Below are 22,669 nucleotides of genomic sequence, written 5' to 3'. Positions count from 1 at the left end.
GCACAAAAAAGACAAACTAATGAATCAACATAACACCATCCTAGTTATTATAAAGCAAAGTAGGTGGAGGGATATTAACCTTATTTTACATATGAAGAATAGAAAAGAAAGGACCTTGCATTTTCAGCTCTGCAGTTAGAGCAGCAGTGCATTTATGACTGCAAACACATACTTTCTTTATGAAAAAGTAGTCCTAAAATATTTTATTCAAGGTCACAGAGAACATTTAAGTCAAAATCAAGAATAGACCAGTGCCCCTCTAATTTTGGTCCGTATTTTAAACAAAAGACCTTCCTGCAATATGCAAGGTAGTAATTGCTAGTCTTATTCTTTGAAGTTTTTCACTTTGGCGGATATACAATCTATATGCAAATAGACATACACTTATTTTTCTGTAACCGCATAAACAATGAATTGAACCGGCTGCAGTAAGTAGCAGCATGGAGTCAGCAATGGAAATTATAGTGGTGTACATTCCCCACGTCCGCTCTGCTGCGGCCCTAGGACCCCAATTCAGAGTGATTAAGTCAATGGGTGTAGAATCAAACACAGTGCAGGTATGAGATGGGCTGTCTCCTACTTTTCAATTTCCTTTCATAATAGAGCATTTTTCATGGAAGAAACATGATCAGTTTGAAGAAGGGATAAGATTAGATACTTCTAACAAGCATCTTATTTGTCCTGACTGCTGGCTTTTTCGAGTTTGCAAACAGTACGAGCTTTCCAGCAGAAAGGAACTGAAACATTTTTAGCAGTATTTTTTCAAAGGAAAATGCGGTTTTCTTCAAACTCAATTGTTTATGGGAACAATGCCTTTAAAAAAAAAAAAAAAAAGGATAGAAAAACTTACAGATCCTCTTCTGATTTTTTCAGTCCGTTTTTATAGCACCTAAGCATTTGATAGCTTCATTAGCCATTTCATTTAGGTTTCAACTTCCTTTTCATATCCTTTTTGATAATATTATTTGGAATAATGAGTATTAAGATGTTGTTGTGTCATATGCTGTGCTATTAGTATATCTTTGTACCCTGTAWTATCTGCTGATTATATATCACTGTAGGACTGAGTATTACTTTCTGAAATGATTTTAATAAATATATTTTTATATTGAATAAAATGACTCCGTGTTCAAAAATTCAGAAGAATTCCAGCTTAATTCTGAATTTCCATTTTATTTACAAATCTAAACTTTTTTCTGTTCTGAATTGAAATATTTCTAGCAGGATGGAAACAGTTTTTTATTGCTTTCTAGCCAGCTCTTCTGAAGTGCTACCAAAAGTGCTTTCTCACTTTACAAGTTCAARAACATCAAGAACATGATACATGACATTGCAAATGATATGCACTTGCAGAGCCGCAACTTTTCACCTCTGGTACACAATATCCCAAGCCAAAAACAATACTGATAAGAATAGTTACATAACAGGAAAAGTAATCATTGAACTTTAGTCCCATTACAAGTTGGAAAGGGAAAATAGAATCAAGTAACTTAATCACAGCATTCACAGTGTCTAGACACTACAATGTTTAAAAATATCTTATTTAAAATTATGCTCACTTAGAGACAGACAGCTCTGGAAGCTCTCTATTTCTGGAGATTTGTTCCTAAGSTTTTTTGTCATTTCTAGTGTGTTTGGCTAAGTAGAACTTTTATTTACACTTGGGAGTTGAGGCTTTTTTCACATACTGTTTCCTTTTCTGGATGATAAATACCAAAATATCATGACAGTGGTTCCTAGTGAGATGCTGGTTGGAACCACCAAYGAAAACATAAGAAAATCTTCAAAGAAAGCCCATTCCTATGCAGTTCTCAAACTCAGAGGATCTGCACAGCTCAGATAAACCTTAGAGACATCTGAAGTTTCTGACTCTATCAAAAATGCATGTGAATTACAAAGGTTTTTTTAAAAAACTTACCCAACCAAAAGGTTCAAATAGTTTGGTAGCTTGGCAGTTTTCTCCCAAAATGTGAGTTAACTATATCTGGCACCAAAACCAGCTGGYTGCTGTGGGTTACACATCTTCCTTAGAGCAGGGTAGTTTGCTGCATTAACTGCTACATATGGAGTCGGGCTTGGTTCAGGTTTATCATGTTAGTCTTAGAGTTCCCTGATTAAATCCCCATTACCAGTCAAGATAGCAACAGTCACAATAACAGGATTATTTTCACTGGTTCCAATAGCTAATTTTTAAATGAGTTACTCTTTAAGAGCATTGTTGCTTTGCCTCTTCTTTTGACTTCAAAGATATATCTGTTGGAAATAAATCCTTCTCCATCCAGAAGCTTCTCAAAAGTGTTTTGTGCATCTCTGGATAAGTCCCTGAATGGAATACAAAAAACATACGAGGCCTTGAGTGAGCCATCTTCTCTGGAGGAAATTCACACACTGAGAACAATGTTCTGGGACAATTCTCACAAAAATAAAAATTACTGATTTTTTTAATGTGGTTATGATTTTTGAATCTCCTACCTTACTTCAATATATATCACAGCAGGGAACTCCTTTGTGCAAAATATTGTTCAGGTTAGTGTACTCACAGTCATTATTTAATTAGGAGCTGGGGAGCTTCTTTGCCCCAGCTGAATACAATTTAAGAATACTGTTTTGTACTATGGATGTGTGATAATGAAAACTATAAAACAACAAATACTCTGCGATATTCATTGTGCTTTTGATTTTCTTGTGTCTATAATGAACTAAAAGGGAATTTCACTCCRTAAGATCTTGTTTTGACTCATATCTCTCAATGAGAGATTAAAGAGTGAAATGAAGATATGATCTCAAATGTTAGAGATATGAAGACCAATAAACTGCGCTTTATCAGTGGGAATTCAACAACAGAGAATTAACTATGATCCATTTTAACGTCATCAGAACATGCATACTGTAAGTAATAATATACATATATGTATATATACACACAAACATATATATATAACTTTTTCTTTTTKCCAGAATAACTGAACTCTTAGTCTCCTTTTTTCAGTAGTATATTTTTTCACATAAAATGAACTGGAAAAATAAAGTTCTTTCTTATTATGATCCAGCATGCTTTGTTATACTTATCCTATAATTGAAACTAATGTTCAGTGAGGGCAATACTCCTAGGCTTTGCTGTGTAGTGGTATTAATCAATCAATTAAAGTTAGCAGCAGAGTATTTGTCAAAAATTTATCCAGACCAGTAGAGATTATATGTGGGGCAGAGAAAAAGTTTAATTTTCCTTTTTGTGTGTGTGTGTGTGAATTAATAATCAATTTTTTCTATCTTCAGTAAAATTGGGTATTTGAATTTTTCCAATATGCACGGAGGCCATTTTGACATGTAGAAGCACGGCAAAGTAAGACATATTGTAATAATTAGCTGAATTATTCCTGGCATGCCTTGAACAATTACAGGATTAATAACTACCCAACCAAATAGTGTTATGTTGGAATAAATTGACCGACAAGGGTTTTCAGTTAGGAAATGAAGCTCAGATGGATCATCAATAAAAGCTACTGCAGAGAACAGACTTTTGAGAACTTCAGTGTTTTACATTTACAAAATATGGATGTGATAACTGTGCTTAATGACTGGAAGAAGCTATTTAAAAAATCATTTAGAATATTTTGCCCTCTTTAAGTGCCTGGCCAAAGCCATCCTCTCTGACAGACACACTAATGTACCATGCAACCTATATTTAATTTTGTGTTCTGATCAAAATGAAACACCTGATGGGCCCCTTAATTAACCCCCWGCCTTCTGTACAGAAAGGTTTTCTTCTCATTTGCAGTTCTGCTCAGTTTACTGCRTGTAACACTGTGTTACATATGGCATGTGACACTCGACATACAATACAACACTCTGTTCATCAGGAAGAATGCAATATCCAAACTTATACTGAAATTCAGCAAAGTACCTAAGCACTTTTCTAATTCAGTATGTGTGAGAAATCCCATTTGCCACAGCATAACTACTGCTTACAGCTAAGCACACAGTTTACTGACTAACTGAATCCGGATGCTAATTCGGAGCACTGGGGCTTTTAATATCTTCTTTCTAAGAGAGTTAAGAATGATGTCAACAGCACAGGGGATCAAAACACGTATTAAAGCATTTATRCAGGCACAGCATAAGAACTAGAGCAGTATAGATATACTGGAGAGCTTCCATGCACTTAAAGATGGTTTTGAATTGCTTAAGTGAATCTAGCAAAAGAAAGGTTATACCTCTTCTAGTCTAACCCTACAGGCCATTCACAAAGACTGTCTGTAAATTGGTTTATCTTCCTATCATGCTTTTTTTTCTTATTTTTGCCTATAAAAGATAACTATTCTATTTTATGATACTGTTTCATAGAAGTGTCAATCAGAAATGAACAAATTAARGGCTTCCAGTAGCTCTTCATTAACAGGCAATATTGCCCCAATTTATTTTGGAAGTGAGGACTCTCTGCAACTAATGCATTTGTGCRCGTTCAGAAAGCCAGCACTGAGGAGGCTCTTACAAGTCCTGGAGCTGCTTACCAYAAGTCCTAATACATTCAACACACTCAGCAAGGAGAGTGCAGCAGGGCTRCAAGACAAGACTGCAGGAGTCTGGGTAGAGCTGAGGGACTTGCTGTTCAAACTCCACATGGAGGTAAGACTGGGCCGGTAGCAGCACTGGCCAAGGAGAAAGCAGGCTGTGGAAGTGCCTTGGGAAATATTCATTCATGACTGCTCTAGCAGGGCTGATGATAAAAGTCCTATAGAAGATGGCATTAGATCCCTRGTGACTTCATGGCAGGAAGGGACAACAAGGTTGAGGTGTGCAGCAAAGTCAATCTGCAGGCAAAACCAGTTTTGTAGGTGCAGTTGTGTGGAGAGCTGTGTACAAGGACAGCTTACTGGTAGCATCTCAAAGTGCATTAGATCATTTGCAATGGCAAACTGTGCAGTCATATGCTCATTTTTTTTCCCCTTGAACAAGTCCTTCTGTTCTCTTCTCAAGGTTCTGCCCTGATTTCCCCCATACCTAAAATCTAGACAAAAGCATCTGTGTTATGTATATCACACTGAACATTAATTGACTAATCACATGTACTTATGTCTATAAATAAGAGTAAACTGTCAAGTTATGTAATAAAATAATTTATAGAGTTTTCAGGTTAATCAGACAAAACTTCCATAGACAGATTCAATACTTGTTTGTTTTTCTAGGCCCAGCTGCCCTAGAACTATACAAATCTAAAAAGTCTTTACTCTCCTGATTTATCACTTGCATGTTCTTTGCAACTATGTGTTGCCAAGATAAATACACCTTCTAATCTACAATGTGATTTTCCAGGTTAAAGTTTCCTCTCCCCTGAGAGCCTTTCATACACTCTAGCATGATGGGCAACAGATTACAGTCTAGCACAAAAAAAAAAAAAGCCAGTGTCAGTTACCTAAAATCAGTGTATAATTTTGAGTGAAAAAGAGGTTAGCAGATCATATGCTTTTTCAGAAAAGATTTTCATGTCTCTCCGTATTGCATCTGCACACTGCTATCGGCATGCAAATAATAATGAAATACTATGTCATTCAGCTAAGAACCAGATTAGTCCAACAAAGGTCAAGTTCATAACACCCTGCAGACCATATAAAAAATTGCTATCAGATTTACATCTCTTCCAGATCAGTCCATCAAATTTACATATCTAAACAAACTAGCATCTAAAATTTGCCTTCTCGTCATTGCTTTTTTTATAGTCCTCAAAGGAAATTATTTTAGTTTCACATCTTTATCCTGCATATCCAAGCATATCCTCACCTTGTTGTTGTAGATTTAGAGACCATTATCATGCATGGTTATATACCTGCTAAATTGACTTTAGTCTTTCAATGTGATCTAAATTGTGTTTAATTTGCTCCCTTAATACTAATGGTGCTCTGAGAGGTGAGCACTTTACAAGCTGAGCAACTTTAATTTGATGCCTTTTGAACAATCCAACTCTTCAAACACATCTTTAAATGGATAAAGGCTCTGTACTTTCTGCATCAATATTGCCAATGCATGTGTAACCTTTAGACCAATCTCACTGCAAAATGATTATTTCCCTCACAGGAAAGACAGATCACTCATTAAATTAGACATTTCCCCCTCAGAAGCTTCTTAAACTGTCACTACATGACACAGCAATTTTGAAARATCTAGTATACTCCCTGTTTCTTTTAGACAGGAGATACTTATGATAGCTCACCATTTTTTTCTTTCTTTTAGGGTATATTCCTGCTCCAATGGATTTGAGAATTCTCTTCCCAGGTTTTCTGATTATAAATTGGATTTCATGCAAAACCAAGGTGGATTCATTTGCTTTGTTCATTATTACCTTTGACTTTTTCTGTCACTTGTAATATTTGGTGAAAATGCAACTTCAAAAAGTCTAACACAATTAAACTGTATTTACTTAACACAAACTACACATAAATGCAAAATAAAAAAAATAAGGAATACTATAAGATCCTGAATCTGTATCTTCTGCCCTGCTATCTCAACAAGACTGTACTAATTCATTCATGTTACCAATTTTTGTATATTTAATCATTTGCATGACAATAGTGTAAGGAGCTCCTGACCAACAAGAATCTATTGCATATAAGCATATACCCAGAGGGACTCTTTCCTTTGATATGTGTCCAGCACACAAAAAAAAAGAGGAGAGAAAAAAAACATCTGATACCTTTGTTCTTTTGCACTCTAAGGCAATGTTTTGTTTTGTTTTGTTCTATTTAATAGTTAAGGCACTCAGTGATGAGTTTTTGGTGCCTCCTAAATTCAAATTTTGCCTAGAAAAACAGCACCAACCAGTGGTCAGAAGGTGGTGGCTTTAAAATATGACTCTGGAGATGCTGAGATATTGTGATTGAAATCTAAATTACTGATATTGCCTCTCTCCAAAGAGGCTGAAACCCAGATCTTAAGGCTGGAGCTCTAGTGTCTTGTGCTAGCAACCTACAAAATTTTATACATCCCGAAAAATCATAGGAGTATGTATAGTTTCCTGGCACAAAAAATCTCTGGAAATAACTTGATTCCTTACACCTTTATACACTTGGCATAAAGCAGTAGCCATTAAACAGCCACTTAAGCATTGTAAAAGCTCACTGCTATGATTTCATTTCAAACTATACAGCTAACTTTGCCTAAGCAACAGGAAACATCTTCTGGCTTTGTGCTCCCATTGGTCTAATTTTGCGCTCTGATACTGGAAACTGTCACACAGTGAGAAAAAAAGCACTAACTTAAAATCTCAATATTTTCTACTGTTGCCAAATCTGATGAGCATCACCTGACTTAGCATTCACCACGCTGTCAACAACTGTTAACCCCAGTAGGCAGATTTTTGTTTATTAACTTACCTCGTCATTGCCAGCCTTGAGGTTATGCACACACAGATGGCTTTAAGGCCTCATTTTTCCTTTGTGTTTATTATAATTAGAGCTAAGCAAGTAAGTCGTAACAAGCAATTTATTTTATGAATTTAATTCTTTTTTCTTCCTTTCCTTTTCATTGACTGCCCAAGGACTGATCTTGAGTTTAGACAACACTTGAATTTAACCAAATAAATTCAAGAAAAAAATTTCRGTCAGCAACTGGATTGTAAGTCACTGGTACACTTCACTCTGYCAAATTTGAGCTATTCTGAACAGCAGATTGTTCATGTAGTCCATTTCTGTTTGTTTCTTAGGTTAACTTTACAACCGAGTACACAGGATTGAGTACAAACGCTCGGGCTGATGKATGTGAAAATTTACTTTTGTCATTATTTCTCTACATGTCCTTTTCTACATGACTCTTTTTCTACCAAAAGCATCCTTCTACTTTCTCCAGTTGCAGACTAATTTTCTCACTAGTAGGGTTATGCTAGGAGCTCTTCAGTGTACCTTTACAAGCACCAGAAATAAACCATAGAGCAGGACACAATGCATTGAAAAACAACAACAAATGAGTAAATACACACAGTATGTATTTGCTTGATTCAACTTACAATTCATTCTGAATTGGACTGAAGWTCTGAATGGACTCGATGGTTTTCGAAAGAATATTCTGTAAATATAATCTATTGGGGAAATTACCACTGTCTGCTATGCCTTCTCTGGACARCAATTCCATTTCTGATATAAAGAAAAACTTAACTCCAGCCTCAATTTTAGGACAGGCATAACTAGAGGGAATTCATGTACAGCAAATGCCATTTGCAGGACATCGAATGCGGAGATTGCTATTCTCTCCTTTATTAGTGACAAATTATTTGAGGAGACTGACCCACTTCTGTGTAAGCAGTGAGAAAYACTCGCCACCCTGAAAGGCAGAAAAACCAATCTACCTCTAAGTACATTTGCTCAATGCAGTCTTGCCTCCAACAGTGCCAAAATGGTTGTCCGAGGGAGCTTAGGCTGCAGCGGTGGAAGGAACGTGCCAGTGCTGAGCTGGAATCTATTTTAGAACGAAACAAAAAGTAACCACCTTCTTTGGCCCTGAAGACCCCAACACGGTGTGCTGTGGGAGGGGAGGCAGCCGTCCCAGTGAGCTGCCGTCTTTTTCCCAGAAGCCTAACTTCAGGGGGAAGAAGGAGCTTTTCTCGTCCACCTGCCCTTAGCAGTAATGGTTCTTTCAGAAGAGCAGCACTCCCTTGGCTACAAAATGCTGGTGGCGTTTTCTTTTTCTCCTCAAAGATCTTCATCTAATATAGCATTGAATATGTAGTATAATCAGCAAACTTAACCCAATAAGCTCACAGCTCTGTAAACATTTTATTATTTGACATGTGTTCATGTCTGTGAGTGTGCTTGTGTTTATTAACAAAAAGCTTTTTTCTTTCTCTCCCACATCTATTCAGTGCTTTTAAATGCCCTCCACTTGCTGTGYGTGCACACATATCTCTCAGAGCACTAGAGAACAAAAGAAAGGTTTTGGAGATAAAAGTAAAAGGCACCACCTCCACAGTTTGGAAGCCTTTCTTCCCTAGAAATCTCTCTCTTTCTCTTCTGTGCATTTTTTCACTGAAGGTCTTTTCTTCGTGTGTTCTCATGCTAGAGGCTGTGGGTGGCAAGAAGCCAGGCATGACCCAGATATCCAGGCTACTACAGGTCATCCTGAGAACAGTGGACATGCCAGTGATCCTTTTTTTTAAGACAGATGTCAAGAGAAATTAAAATATTTTGTGACTTAAACAATAGAAAACACAAAAGATACAGCCAGCCCTCTGGGACTACAGGAAAGGTAGCAAAGATGAGCCTGAACAGATATTCTACTACGTTTTTTACTGTGTTCTCCTGTAGTATTCCAATCCCTCCCGTTTTGTTAAATCACYCACTAACTGGCACCCACTCACACCAAAATCTGTGAGACTAATATGATATTTCATGTCTCTTGGCCATTTATCTTGGTTGTAAGACCTCATCTTAAGTCTGGCTCACTTAAGACCTCTGAAACAGGAATTTCTTTGTATTTTACAAGATCTGTTCACCAGGACCTCCCTCTTAGTTGGCCCTAAGCCAAAACCATGACAAAGAATAATAATTACATATTTTTATAGCTTGAATAATTATTCGATCTATAAGGCCAATTTGAAAATGACTTACATGAGAAGAATCTTCACACTTTACCTGTATCAGAAAACCCACGGAAAAGCATCTAGCAAGGTAGAGAAGTACTGTCCCAATATCTTGGAAAGCAATAAATACATGTTTTTGGAACCAAATGCTGGCTTTGGAAACAAATATCTTGGATTTATCAACATAATAATTATCCCTTGTTTGCTTTGTTTTATATTGTGGGAAGTGGGACTTGGTGTACCTTCTCTGTCAGTAAYCAGGTTTGAAAGGTTGTACCATACCCAACCCATTCAAAATCAAAAAAAGCAACCCTCTCACTCTGGAGATTTTTCTTCCTAATGGAACTAATATACAAAGTTCTGCATATTAGCCACTGATACGGATTAAAATATATGGCTGTACATACACTGAAAGAGAGGCATATGCATTTTAAAATGGGTAACAGTATACAAGCTGTATTTTCAGTACCGCCTTGCTACATGTACCAGACTCTGACTCAAATGTACCAAAATCTGGCTCCAGTTTTAACACAAACAGAATCTCTGACTGAAGATCAGCTCATTTTTTTCTCTAAATCTATGACTTCATTTTTACCCTTCAAATAAACTCAGACATGTGTGGGTCGGATTTTTAAATCTTGTAAATTCCAAGTGCTGAACTGTTTCTAATCAATGTTTTTTTTTCTTAATGAAGCCGTATATATTACTAAGAAAAAAAATATCAAACATTTTTAGTCTACAGAACATCAATAGATGTTTAGAACCATATTTGGCACATGTGCAAGGATAAATGTCAGAGGAATCTTCTCTGTACCCTTGCTTGGAGAGCCCCCACCAGCCACTAGCTCTGCATAAAGTAATTTGAATTTTAACTAATCATTAAATTAATTATCTTATTTTCACCCAGCTGACATCAGCCTGCAAAACAAAGATCTGCTTGCAACTCTCACCAAAGTCTGAACATAGTAGCTGATGTCAACACATACAAATACATGAATACTGAGTATCAAAGGAAATTGCCATTACTGAAAATTTGAAGCTCTTTGTGCAATTTTCCTTCATATTCCAAACAGCCTTGTGAGACATGCAAGTGCTTTCGATAACACGGTGCTAAGGCATTCATTAAGGAAACCCCAGGGCTTCATTTTAACTACAGACGTCATCCCTGAACTGGTCATGGCCAAACCTGGACAGTCCGATGAGCAGCCCAACAAGTCACTGTGGGTGACAGAGATGCTTTAGAGTGCGGCTTCCTTTCACCCTACCAGTCCTTAAATTCTGAGAGTAAAGACCATCATATCAGCAAAACACCACTGTTCCCAGCGTTAGCCTAGCTACATTGAGCCACCACAGTGGGTGGTAATGAACTGCTTGGTTTCCTCACTTCTCCCCATATCAGCCAAGGGGAGAGACAGCCGATGTTTTTTATTGTCATGTAYGTACCTCCAAACTGTGGGAATCTGGCAGAAGGAAATAAAAGATGTTCCTTCCCGTGCAGAGCACGTGCTGAGCTGTAGATAGACCAAAATCTGTCCTCAGGGTGCTAAATAATTTTGTGGGTCAAATCAGGTATGTACTATATTCTCTACTTAGTAATTTTGGAAAGCCTGTTGTTAGCAAACACTTGCCAGACTATTATATGCAGCATCCTTTCCCAAGTCTTTATTTATCTTGCATATTTTAATTAAATCATTTCACTTTCATGTCAGTACTAATTTTGAAAGAGGGCTCAACTAGTATTTGTTTATAAAAAGCTTGTTGTAAGCAAGGCATTCATTAAGCTTTGCCTGATAATCTACACTGTTCATTATCACAGGGCAATTGCTATTGCTGTATCATTAAGCTTTAAATACTTTGCTCTCTTTATCTTCGTTAGTGATACATGCTTTAAATTATCACAAACGTGCTGCAATTTTTCCCCTTAGCTGACACAAATGCCATTTCAGAGGCTTCTGCTGTAATAGTAAGTGTCTCAGAAAAAAAAATTCTCTGAAGATAATTCACTTCTTTCAAAGGCCTTTTCTTTATCTACTCGTTAGCTAAATGAACTAAAAAATAAACTACATCTATTCTCCAACGAGAAGCTGCAAATCTCTATTTTCAATGACAATCATGCTTTCTTAACAAACGGTTTACATTTATTGATCTGCTGAATTCTTATTTTGAAAACAGTCTCAGTAACACACATCAGAAATCATTTTGGAAGGGAAACAAAACAAACAGATTCTTTCCTTCTCCATGCAGTATATCCACATTTAGAACAAGATCAGTTTCCTCATACCGTTTCCAAGTGGGAAGTCTTCAACCAAATGAAAAGCAAATGTGCTTTAATGATACTATTGAACTGTGATTTTTCTTGTAAAGGTTCTGTGTTTCTCTTATTCTACTGGAACAAGAGTGAGTTTATCTGAATGACACAGATAAGTATAAAAGTTGTTTAGGAGGCTGCTCTGGCATCAAAGTTCAAACAAGCAATGCGAGCTTCAGACTGGCTGCAATCCATGGCCACTAGACCTTGGATCCTGACACGGCCACTGCATCGGGAGTCATGACACCTGAATGTCACGCTTTTCTCTGGATATAACCCCAATTTCTCTCCTTGGCAGTATGATAGCATGCCATGTAGAATTTCCCCAGTAAAGTAACTGCATTGCATAGTCTCCACATCAATACTGCAGACGTATTCAGCCTTGCAAGAGCRTACTCAACCCACTAACAGCGTTAGCACAGAGCATTTTGGCAATTTCCAGAAAAAACGCTCCAGTGAAAGCAAAGGGGAATCACTGAATTTAAGGTTTGGCTCCTTAGACTGATTATATATTTTGCATTCAACAATCTCTGAGCAAAGACAGAAAGGTCCACATTGGTAGATACATTAATCTGCCTTATGATGCCTTATTACATCTTATCTCATCTCATCACACTTTAGAATGCCCCTTTTGTGCCTCCAACAGGCTACCAGCTGTAATCTTTTATTTGATGGGTTCTTTTACTTGGGCATCTTTTGCCATGAACAGAGACCTGGAAGCAGCATTATACACAGTTTTATGAGTACATAACAATTATTGACTAATATTCATGGTACCCAGCTGGGACAGATTGACTAATTTGCTCGCCACCCCCAACATGCAGAAGGTGAGCCTCTGGGGCTGCCCAGTCRCATGAGGGTGCACCAGCCCCCATTGCCCCATGGAACAGACAGATCCTTGACCTTACTGTTGCCATCTTCCACCTCTCTGCACTTCCTCTCAGGGTTTTTGACCTTTCCGTGACAGTACTTTTCTCCTGAGTCCTTGAGTTACAATTACCAGCAAAACAATTTCACTTCTCTCTCTGTTTTTATTTTTCCTATCTTGAGTGGCGTTTCCTTATATACTTTTTCACAGCTCAACAACAAATTTTTTCAGTAAAGCTGAGCCAAGGTCGCAGAGCTGTGCTTCATAGACCTGAGCCCTGGAGTACAGACAGCTGAACCCGTGGGCCGTGGGCTGCACCACTGGGCTACAGACATACTTTTGCTTGCTTGCTTACTGAACCAAACGCATAGCTAGAGCAAGCTGGGGATCATTCGTTCCATGCAGACTTCAACACAGCCTGCAAGAAAACAAACAAATCAGCAAAACAAAATAAAGAAAGAAGGGCACCACTCAGTAAATTTAGCCTAATAGGCTTCACAGAGTTATACCAGAAGGCTCATAAGAATAGAAAAAAATACACAATCAATGTCATGACTCAGTAATTGCTCTATGCATATGACCAATGTTTTAAAAAGTCCAAAACAGTGTCYGCCACAGAAATGCTAGCAAGACACGATGCTAAATTCCTCATATTCATCAGCGAATGTCATAGTGCTGGGTAATGAATTATTCTTGACACTGTTAAAGTCGTCTGTTGTCTGAAACCTTTTATCTTTTGCAGTCTAAAGTAAATGCCAGGTTGAAAACGTGTGCTCCTCAGATGTATTCTGGCATCATCTTGCAGAATGGAAATTGGCAGCTTGTTGACAATTTTCTTAGAGCATTTCATACTGGACTAACTGTCAATACTCAATCTAGTCAAATACCCCAGATCCAGCAGTGACCTAAAGCTGAAAGAAAGTTAACAAACAAACATAACGCATCTTGCTGATTTTGTTCCCGGATGACAYGATCCCTACCCTGAGGAGCTTACCCTTGGTTTTGTAGTAAAGGATRGGGTAAATAGGTGCAGTAGCCTGGAATTTACAACAGCAGAGGTTCTCAAACTGTGATCTGTGTACAATTGGTCATATGCATTTGCCTCTTCTGCCTTATTTTCCCAAAGTCTCAAGTGCATTAAGGGACAGCTAAAAATAAATGAGCTAGCAGTCAACAAAATGCATGTTTTCCAAATATCACTTTTTCACTTGTAAAACAATTACTTGCCAGCTATATTTGCAATAGAGTGTTCTATGATTTGAAGTGAGAAAGGAGCGGTCTCTGGCACTGTAAGTAAAACAAGTGGCTCATGAGAAAATCTTTGCATGATTTAATTTACCTCTGATAGCTGCTCTATTTTTCTTACCAACTTTCTGGGAATAAAGCTGCAAGTAATTCTATACTTTACAATGCTGTCTCACATGGGTACCTCGGCTCTCTCACAGTGCACACTATGCCAGTCAGTTTTATTATCCATCTGCATAGCCTTTTAGAGGCAAGGTCACAAAAAATGGATGCAATGTTCATAATGATGAGGTGCCAGATGCACTTCCTCTTACTATTGCTGCTTCTTCATGTGACAAGCTCATTTATTTGAAATCTTAACCTACATCCTTTATTCATAGTGAGTAGAGGAGTCGTCATTTGGCTGACTCAATGGGACTAAAGAATGTGAACATTTGCCTGAGAATTGATACAACTCAGGGTAAATCAGTGGCAGAATCTGGCATGAGGAAAAAGTCAGCTGTGACTAGGGAAGGCTAGAAAACACAATGTCAGTAATATATACAGAAGGGAAAACGTAGACTTAATGACAGAATCCTGAGGGAAACATTTCCTCTTCCTACATCCATCCATGAGTAAAGGATTCTAATTAATTTCATGGGTCTAATGTGGTAGAGGAAGTCTCCTGGAACCATTTTCACTTAAACAGAGTTTCAGTTGGGATAGGTGGACATTTGTTTCACTGCCTGATCTTCAATTACCATTTATTTTGCTTTAGTCACCAAGTTCATGTTCATGCTATTGCTAACTGGAGGTTTTAAARAATTTCTCATGACTATATATATTTTTTYMRKKRAAAAAATCCTTTGAGCATGTTAGTGAAGCTGACCTTTATTCCTTAACAAAATAATTATACAAAAATAGTTCACTATTCAGGAAATTGGGTCTGATTTAATTCCTTCTCCTAATCTTCATGTGGATTCTCTCTAAGCTTTTCTTTTGTTATTTATTTAATTGTCATACTGGCTTTTTCTGTGCATAGAGACTATTAAAAACATAAACACATCTACATGGACACAYATGTATCTAGATACACATTAGGGAATTGTTAACATTTTTGCTTCATTTGTGTTTTGCATAGTTTTCATTGGAGATGTCATGATAACTTTCACACCTGAAATTTTTCAAGCAGGATTGAAATCCTCGCTGTGTATGTCTCAGCTCAGTATGAGAAGGGATTTAATAGTGTGTAAAGGTGATGTATGCACACCGCTGTCCTATGGCCCAATCAATGATGCTAGTGGGAAAACTTTCTATTGATTTCAGTGAGCTTTAAATCAGGTCTCTACAAAAGAAAACAACTGTGACTTACAAATATTTTCAATAACTATGTGGTCTTTGTAAAGCAAGGCCTTACACTGTACGTAAGTTATGTTTGACTATAGGTTTCAAAAGTCAGCCARTTAAAAACCTATCTAAACATCCCTGTAGTTTCATTTGCCTTCATTAAYTTCAAGGCAAGAGGTACTTAGTGAGTGCTTTGATAAAGAAAATGTTTTTGATGAATTGTTTATATTGCCCTGTTTGTAAGGGAAACATATGTATTTTTCCTACCTCTTTTTCACCAATTCAAGTTGAGAGGAATTTAAAGAAAGATGTTGTGACCATTGATATAAGGGGAAAAAAAAAAAACAAAAACAAAAAACACAACTGTGTATCAGCTGTTGCTGCCCTGGAACCCAGTGTAGAACTGCAGTGGCTGCCAATTAGCCACTTCCTGAGTTTCATTTCTTCCTGATTATGTGCAAATATAAAAAGTCCTATACTATGATGTGCTTAATGATAAGAAATGTAAGAGGCCCGTGTTGCTCAGACCTGAATATCATGGAGATCCATGTAGTTGGAATAAAATAATTTTAAATCTATTTGAAACCTGAAAGCAAAACACACATAAACACATGCTGAGCCACTAGACGAGCAGTGACGCAGAAGAAAACCCACTATGCTAGTAGAAAGAGTGAGCAGTTAAAATAGATGAGTACTGATAGATGAGTACAGCTGTTTCTGTAGCACTTTTCATTTTTGAGATTTTTGTAATTATTACTGAGCTGCCATACTTTGTACTGGAAGGTGTTAATGGTTGCTAACAAGTCTGTCTTTGAACTGCAGACAGAGACATCATTAAAGCTGCTGAGAGTGCTAGCCATCTTTAATTTAGGCTAAGTGGAAGAAACCATTGAATTCCTTCAGGTACTAAAAGTGCTCAGACAACAGAAGTGACTATCCAGGGTCTAATAAGACTTGGGAGTGAAGCAAACCAGGGAAAGCGAGACAGCTTTTTTTTATTCTTGACTGCAAATTCAAAGGCTGAGCRTTTGTTTTTCTTAAGCCTTGAGCACCACAACTAGGAAGGAGGAGAATGTCATGAGACGCTGAGATAAACATCTCTAAGGATGGCCACGAACGGAAGTGAAAAGTCATCTGTGGAACCTGTTGGCAAGAAAAATGTCCCTATCAGTCTGAAAAGAGTTGGAGGAAGAATTCAAAAAAGATGTAAAATCTTCTAATAAATCCTTTTTCTAACATATCGAAACAGGAAGCTTGCTAGAGTGTTTGCGCCTACATCTATTTTGATAAATAAAAAAGGGCAGGGAACAAGCTCAAACACTGGACTGCCGGAGCCTCCACTGTTTAACTCCAAACCCGCTCTTCAACTGTGTTTTGATTTGCCTTAAACTCCCATCTCTGCAACCGTCTAAGCAGTGTGGATGCAAGTCAGTTGATACTGCTTGGCCTTGGAACAAAGATTCATTCCCTGCACTTCCGTTATTTAGCAGAAAAGGTTGAGGCTGGATTGTTAAAAGATAACCCAGGAGCACATAAAGAATTTAAGCCCAGACAGAAAACAATTAAGGAATTTTAAGTACCTGCATTGCATTGTGAAGGAATTTGAGGAAAGTTCCCGTTTGGTAAGTCGTGTTTATCAGAAGATTTGTCTTAGATTGAARTATCAGCAAAAGAGGTTATGAAACAAACGGATCAATTGAACAGTCACTTATCATCAGCTCTAAAGGAATTCAAGGCTGAAGTAGCTGCACGACTCACTGCGGTATGTCAATTCCCACTTAAAGCTGTCTTGTTATCAGAAGAGTTGGAAGGCAACTAATGTGATGCTGATGCTTAGGCAGTTAGAAGGAAAACTTGGATACTACTAGTGAATCTAGTATACGAACTGGATGAAGTAATAACTGTGAGAAAGTATAGCATAATATGGCTCATGGTTAAATGTGACATACTGAAAAAAAACAGAAGTTTTAAGAAGAGACAGCTCTTGTCATAATTATAACAACTACTGGAATTTTTGAAGAGGTCTTCAAGCATGTGAACAACAGAGTCTACTGGAGTTTCCGAAAGACATTTAACAGAGTCCTTCACCAAAGGCTGTTAAGGAACATAGGCTACCTCAGAATAAGATAGAGGTCTTTTCATGTATAAACAACTTGTTAAAAGGTAGGAAGCAGCATGTAGGAGTAAACAGTCAGCTTTCTCATCAGAGGAAAGCTGTGCGTCATGTCCCACAGGAATCTGTACAGGTGCTTGGGCTGTTTGAATGTTCATAAGCAATCTGGATAAGGAATAAACAGGGAAGTAACAAAGATTACTAACAATACTGGTCATTCAAGATTGATTGTGGAGAACAGCAGAAGGGCCATATGGGTACATCCATACTGCTAAACAAAGCAGAATCATATGCTATCTTCTGGCCCTGACCCAAGCAATGCAGGCTAGTAGTATGCACGTTATGCAGTACTTGGCACTGAGTCTCTTCCAAGCTTCATATAGTTCTTCTAAAACATGATTACTGGTTTAGTTTACTTTTCTTTCTGGATTCAAAGTGTCTGAAAAAAATGTGAGGGCAGTTTTATACCCTTTCAAAGTGGCTTTTCTGTAGCATGAAACTGATATTTATTTTGCAACATATATCTCACTTGAAAATAGATATGGTGTTTCAGAGTAAATAGTCTGATTTGCATACTGTGGGATGGAGGGAGCCAGAACTAAATCATTCTTATCCAGAGCATCCATTGGGAATCATCCCTACCACATGCTGTCTGGAAACCATGAATGGGTATTGGTTTGGAGGGTACTAGTTGGCATGGGCCAAAACATGTCAGAGAACCTGCTAGCAGTGATGCAGTGGCCTAAACCAGGGCAAAACAGAGGCTCAGGCTCAGGTTCTCAACTGCCCATATTTTTATTATTTTTTAGCTTGCTCCATGATATTCTTCCATACAGGGCCTGGATGTATTTTGAGGGAAAGCAGGAAAATAGGGATATTTTCTAACATAAGACAACATACATATGCTCAAAAGAGAATAAGGCCACCCTCTTTCTGTTAGCAATACAGCTTAGTCCCATGGTCACAAGCAGTGCCATGCCACGTGCCTTCATGGTCAGACGATCATTGTTTTCTATCATAGGTGAGAGTCTCAGTGGCAGAGTGCTTGAGAGCATTTCTTGGCCCTGCTTCACTTACCAAGACTAATCCAGAAGTACTAAGTGACTAGATAATAATATAGTGAAATTCAATACAGGCAAATGTAAAGTGAGGATCAGGGGAGGGGAAAAGGTCCTACGTACCGAAGGATGGGCTCTGAGCTGACTAATATTACTCAGGAATGAGAACCTGGGCTTAGAGACCTCTGAAAACCTCATCTTGGTGCTCAGCAGTAGTTGTAAAAAAACAAAGTGAATATTAGAAAGAAATGATAGAAAATGTCATTGTGTTGATGTGTCAGTCCTGGTGCATATCTTGAATACTGGATGCTGTTCAGCTCCTATTTGAGAAAGGAGGATTTTCCTTTCTCAAGGAAGGAGAGAAGGACTTTTTTGAGAAAGGGTCTAAGAACCTTTGGGAAAGGATATAGCAATACTGGAAAGTCTTATAGAAGGGTAAAAACCACAGTGAAAGGTATGGAGCAGCTTCTGCACGGGGATGGAAAAAAAATACTAAAGTGAGATATGACATAAGTCTGTAAAACCACAAGTGGTACAGGAAGATGTATAGGCTAAGTATAGCTAGTTCTTCTAGTACAAAATCTATAGGTCATCAAATGAAACTAGCAGTTGGTAACTTCAAAACAAATGAAACAAAGTGATTCTACACACACTGTGTTTTTAAGCTGCCAAAACCTTTGCCCTGCAGCCCTTACTGTAGGGCAGTACAGGCAGTACAAGGAGCAGCTGGACAACTTGATAGACAAGGAATCTCTCAAGTAAATCTGTCAGTAGGCTCTGAGCCACAAATTACTGGTAGGTAGGAGACTACATGGGGAAGTATTAAATACACTTATTTTGCTCTTGTTCTCTTTTGCAGGCTTCCACTTCTGGCCGCTGTCAGAGACTGGCCAGATGAATCTTTGGTCTAACTTGGAACAACTACTACTGCTACACGCTTATGCTCTTACTGTTTATTCCTACTGTGTTCAGAGATACAGGATTTTCTMCAGACTCTTTGTAAATAAATAGGATTGTGTTTATATAAACACCAAAGTCTGATGTTTACAATTGATTTCAGAGCATTCTGACAAAGCTTAAAATATTGACTAATTCCCTGGAGCCAGGTAATTGTACACACTTACTTTATACAGACACACTGATACACATATACAGGCACGAATTCACACGTTGTAAGCCATGTATCTTTGCTACTATGCAGGTCAGCTGATAAAAACAACAAATACTTGCACAGACTTTCCATCAACAGCACTCAAAGCACTTTACTGTTATAAGTACCACCTGAGCCTGTTTACAACTATGGAAGCAGAGGTGTTTAGTTAAAGGGACTGATTTTTTAYTGGAGATAGGGCTAGAAGCCAGGGTGTCTGCCAGTGTGGTGATCTGATGGTTGGACAATTTTTGTGAACTGAATGCATATGAAGTGAATTTGAAACATAGAAATTCAGACTCTGGCAAGGGTTTGAAATCATGTAACTGTCACCACTCCCAGTAAAACCTGAGCTGCTCACAAGCTGCTGCCAGACCCTTTGAAGCAGCTGCTGCCAGAGAACCAGCTATCCGAGACACCTTTCCGTGCAAACATTGGATGAGAGATTTCTAAAACAACAAGATTATTCCTGAGTCTCACAACTTCAAGGTWAGAAACACAAAACAAAACAAAACACCTATCGCGTTAGGAGTAAAGCGGCTCCAGATAACAAGCGTGGCAGCAGAAGCTAACACTCTGCGTTAGATTCAATGCTTCTTACACGTGTTTTAATGGTGTCTACCTAGGGGGCAGAAAGCTCACTCGCTTGCTTACAYGGGATACTTTTCAGTTTAAAGCTTGTTTTCTATAGATGTATTTGCTACTTCTCATGTGTGTAGATAYGAGAAAATGCACTGAGAGGAAAGATGAAGTTCAGACAGCATCACGTAACAGCCAGTAGCAGGTAGGTATCACAGCTCAGCAGATGACAACAAAAGATCTCCATGCTTAAGCAGATGGAAGGAAGACTTGCAGGAACACTGACTACTTCACATTTTACCACAATATCATAATGACAAAAAGACCTCAGACAAATAACTTTGTGCTCTTCTAATGTAGAGTTATTGGGATTAATAGCCTTTAAAACCTTTTATTTCTCTTGCATTTGATAGGGGTGCCCTAAGGGGTTGATATTAGGTTAAACTACAGAGTGACACTGACTCATTCTAGGCCTCTTAATGCCTGTCTAGGAACTGCTAGGTCTGTAGCACCTGCTGCTAATGCTTAATGTGCTCTGCATTAGCACATCATGTCAGGAGAATCTGACACTGGCAGATAAATGGATGTTTTACAGTGCAATGTTCCCTTCTGCTTCTTAACTAATCAGCAGTAGCACAAAAAGAAGTGGAAGTGGTTTGATGAGGTTTTACCACAATTCAGTTTTGGGAAAAAAAAAAAAAAAAAGGTATAATTTGAGACTTCACTGGAGTCCTTTCTGCAATAACTTCTAAGCCTCCTAGCTTATGTAAAACCCAAACAATGCAATTCATAACTAATAAACTTTCACGATGATAAACACCTGGTATGTGAAGACTGCAAAACACTTTACAACTTCACAAACATTACTGACAATATATTGTTGAAGTGGAAGTCATCCTTGTTTTAGGCTTAAGGAAACTGAGGCATGGTGAGATTGGAATCAAAATTCTCAAAGGTGCTTTCAGTGCCRAAGTGCGTATAAATACAGTAAGTAAATTACTTTCTAAAGGTAAAATTGTCACTTGTCCTTTTTCTCAGCCAAGAAAATGGCACAAGGTTTCCCTCTAACTTTTCTTTTCTCTATTGGGTACATGTACTGCTGTTCAGTCTGGGTGACTGATCTGCCAAAAATTCCTAAAAGGAAAAGATACAAACCACAGTAAGTGCTGCCTTCAACGCCCTGTAGCATCACTGCCAAGCTTGGCAGCCCAGAGAGTGGCTGGCAGTACCAAAATGATTATTCAGAAATCCATTTATGCGATGGATAGGGCTTTTAGGCTGTGTCCTTGGCAGGTTGCAGTGCTGAAATCTAGTATAGAGGCACTACCCAAAGGTAGCAGAGAGTTGGTTCATTCAGAGTTCAAATTTTCTGTGTGTCAGCTCTCTGCCTCCACCTGTACGGTGGTTTACTGTCCTTCTATTAGTTTAACAAGTAACATCAACAGCATGCATAGCTTTAATGACAAGTAATTTTACTACCAAGGGCACCATAGTTTTATATACAGTTAAACACATACCAGCATCATCTAAAAACTATGTCAAATAATATTACTTATGTTGTGTTATTTTAAAGTTTGGAAATCATGTCTATGGCTGTCATAGAGCTTTAAAGAGTTCCCTTTGTGTGTTGTAATTGGGATGCAGCATTTATGGACACAATATGCAGTCTTTTTGCTAGCAATTGCACAATAGCTCACGACGCACAAGAGATCATGAGTATGGTTGCATGAGCAACCTAAGACCACTTTTTAACTCTTAAGTATTTGACATTGCATTAAAATGTTATGTRAAAACTACATTAAAATGTTAATCGTGTATGAATATGCTCTTCTAAGGGTTTTTAAAGACAGAGGTAAAGAGTAGGTTCTGTACTGCAGTACTTTAACAAGCTGCTTGCTATGTACAATGTGTTGCACAGCACTGTTTTACCTCTAGATCTTTAGCGCAGACTTCTTTTTAACTTAACTTAAACTAGGTGGCAGCTACAGAGCAGAATTATCCCAAAGGGATGATGACGGTTCACACACTGAATAAAAGGAGCAGTCACGGGGAAGAAGTCAGTCCAGCTCTTTGTCCCTCCGTTTGTATTCCGCAGACCTCGAGAGCCTGGCAATTATGGGAACAGTGTGCTTCACCTTTCCTCAGCAACAGAAACGCTCCTCTCAGTTCATGTGCTTGGATCAAAGGGTACCTGAGAAGAGCAAAAGCTGGAAGGAATTTCATGCAATGGAGCCAAGATATTTCTGTTGTCCGAAGACATTTCTCCTGCAAAATATGAAAAGTTTGTTGCAGACATAGGAAACTTCTCAAGGAAATTTTCAGTAGCTTTATTTAACAGAAAGTATTAGATGAGCTAATTAAAATGGAAGGTACCAGTGTTCCCTATAGAATCAGCCTTTCAGGATGTTCCTCCTTATATAGCCTCAAGTCCTCTACAGTGAAGAGGGAAAAAAAAAT

Source organism: Rhea americana, unplaced genomic scaffold (assembly GCF_003343005.1).
Source record: "Rhea americana isolate MKP2758 unplaced genomic scaffold, rheAme1 scaffold_3, whole genome shotgun sequence".
NCBI lineage: Eukaryota > Metazoa > Chordata > Aves > Rheiformes > Rheidae > Rhea > Rhea americana.
Note: the sequence above shows the minus strand (reverse complement) of the source record.